The sequence below is a fragment of the Penaeus vannamei genome, chromosome 19, assembly GCF_042767895.1.
Source record: "Penaeus vannamei isolate JL-2024 chromosome 19, ASM4276789v1, whole genome shotgun sequence".
NCBI lineage: Eukaryota > Metazoa > Arthropoda > Malacostraca > Decapoda > Penaeidae > Penaeus > Penaeus vannamei.
The window spans coordinates 15,114,927-15,118,346 of NC_091567.1; positions in this window are offsets into that span (position 1 = coordinate 15,114,927).

Below are 3,420 nucleotides of genomic sequence, written 5' to 3' on the forward strand. Positions count from 1 at the left end.
CATCGGCCACCATTCTCGATCATATCTGGACAAATGAAATCAACAGATCCAAAAGTAACGGTATAATTTACTCTGACATAACAGACCATTTTCCCATCTTCTCGTACATTAGCCTTAACAACAACCTAAAATCGAGTGAGACGAAAGTTATTGAATATAGAGAGTTCAGTCCAGCAAATATTGATAAACTCAGAGAGCAGTTATCCCAAGTATCATGGGATCTTGTATATTCAGCATTAAATACTGAAATTGGATATGAAAATTTTGAAACTATTATAAGTACAAGCTTCAATAAGTTTCTCCCTTTAAAATCAAAGATTATAAAAAACAAACACATCAACAAACCTTATATCACCAGAGAACTAAAAAACTTAATCAATTATAAAAATAAAGTACAGAGGAAATATGCCAAATGGCCTTTGACCTATGGAGAGGAATATAAAAGGCTCCGTAATTTAGTTACCCGCAGGTTAAGGGAAGCCAAATCTACATATTTTTCTGAAAAATTGGAAGAAAATGCTAGTAGTAAATCTCAATGGAAGGTTATTAATACAATTTTGAACAGAGGAAAGCAATCGCAAAAAATCACACTAAAAGTCAACAACGTTGAAGTTACCGACGCAACAGAAGTAGCTAACCACTTCAACGAGTATTTCTCTGCTGTTGGATTAGAACTTGCCAGAGCAGTTGAACCCTGCAGTCATAATTTTTTAGAGTTTCTTGGTGACAGGATTATAAATAATTTCACAATTGAGCAAATTACAGAAACTGAACTCATTAACATTACAAAAAAATTGAAAAATTCCTCTCCAGGCAAGGATGATATTTCAATGACGATCATCAAACACATCCTTCCAGAAATCATTTTACCTTTATTACATATCATAAACTGCTCACTAGTCTCTGGATTATTCCCTAATAAACTTAAGGTTGCTAAAGTCATACCCATACCAAAGTCAGGAGATAAGCACTACTTAAAAATTACAGACCAGTCTCAATTTTGCCAGCAATTAGTAAAATACTAGAGAAAATCATTTGTACCAAATTACTGCAGCATCTTGCTGACTCAAATATCATAACACCATGTCAATTTGGCTTCGTAAACAGCAAATCTACAGATATAGCAGTCACTACTTTTACCAATGATGTGTACAGAGCCTTTGACAATCGAGAATTTGTATTAAGCATATTTTTTGGATTTATCCAAGGCCTTTGATACCATTGACCACAACATCTTACTGTCTAAACTGGAACATTATGGAATCAGGAATACGTCTCTCAGTTTGTTTAAATCTTACCTCAGCAATAGAATGCAATATGTTCTCTGTAACAAAAAAGCCTCCTCCATGCAATCTATAACGTATGGCGTACCACAAGGTTCCATTTTGGGCCCAGTTTTATTCCTTTTGTATATCAATGACATTGTATACACTAGCTCCTTTTTTAAATTCATACTGTACGCAGAGGACAGCAACATTTATGCCTCGGGTCCCTCATTACATCATCTCATCACTATGGCTAATGAGGAACTTAAGGAAGTACTGAAATGGCTATTAAGCAACAAATTAACTCTAAATACTGAAAATTCTCATTTCCTCATTTTTAATAGGAATAAAATAATTCCTAATGACCTTCCACAATTAAAGATTGGACCTTATGTAATCAAACGGGAAACAAGTACTAAATTTTTGGGTCTACATATAGACGAAAAACTTACATGGAAAGATCATATCAACAAAATTCAAGCAAATATTAACAAGGAATGTGCTATATTATATCATACCCGACACATGCTAACTGTTAAGGCAAAGAAATCAATATATTACTCATTAATATATCCTCATTTGACATATTGTATAGTGGTATGGGGAGGAGCTCATACTACCTCTTTGCAACCACTAGTTAAGGCACAAAAAAGGGTAATTAGAACAATGGCAGGTCTATCAAGGTATGCATCCACAATTAATGCCTTTAATGAACTAAGTATTTTAAAAATTAATGAAATTGAGCGATATTTCACTTCACTCTTTGTGTTTAAATCGATCTTCTCCCACACTACTAACTTTTTTTCGTACAGAGTAAACCAAAGGTATACTTTCAGAAACTGCAACATCCTGCAGATTCCCTTAAAGCAATCCTCACAATCACAGTCTTGCATTCTGCATCGAGGCCCAAAAATTTGGAATAACCTTCCCGAACATGTTAGGAACAGTATAACTATAGTGTCTTTTAAGAAACTTTTAAAATCATATATTATGTCATCTCGATAGATACTATGTCATCTCTATCATATGTTCCCTAAAATACCTATTTTTCCTATTTCAGTATATACTATTTTGTTTTGAAGTCTAACTACCATAACTTTGTAAATCATTAGTGTATAGTTTGTAAATTATTAGTCATATACATGTATATAGACAGCTTTCACGGAACATCTGAGGAGAGTTTACTGTACATATTTTGGCTAATAAACTATATGAATCTGAATCTGAATCTGAATCCTTCCCCTTAGTCACCCCTTTACCCCTGGGGGCTAAGGGGTCGAAGTTGGTACAGACCCAGGGTGCGTCCCCACACCGGTGGGCCAACCTTTGAACCTCTAGGCCATCTGCTGCTCCAATATCCGCCAAAGTTTATTCTAGGACCGCAAGGTCACCCAGTTTCCATGAGTGGCCATGAGAAGGCACTGCAGGAGTCTCGATGAGGGAGAAGATGCGCCTTTTTCGCACTGTGCGAAAAAAGCGGAAAGCGAGAAGGCACTTAACATGCCTTGCCTAACACACCATCGCTTCACATAACCTCGAGCATGAAGCACCTACCTATGTGGTACATATGTATATGGTATATAGATAGATAGATAGATAGACAGACAGACAGACAGACAGATAGATAGATAGATAGATAGATAGATAGATAGATAGATAGATAGATAGATAGATAGATAGATAGATAGACAGACAGACAGACAGACAGATAGATAGATAGATTTATGTATAGGCTAATATGGATATATATGTGTGTGCACGTGCATGCGTTCCGTGTGCCTTTGTGTTTGTATGTGTCGAAATCCCAGAGCCTTCTCTCTCTTGCCTCAGAGTTATAATATTTCAAAACAAATGATTATTTCATATCTTTCGCTGAATGGAAGGTCAGTCTTTGTTGCATAATTTCCATAAAATTTGTAAATATACTCCTCTGAATATATAAACACTAAAAGCACTTCAGTGTTTTAATCTAGTGTCTTCATGGTATGAAGGACACTGGTATAATTATTTAAGTTGAAAGAACATTGGCATAATCAAGAACTGCGTTTAGACATCGATGTGGGAAATGTATTTGCAAAGATATCGAGGCACGTTTTCAGTGAAGCAGTAAAGGTTTTTCATTGTTATCAACTTTGGAAATATTGATTTACATTTC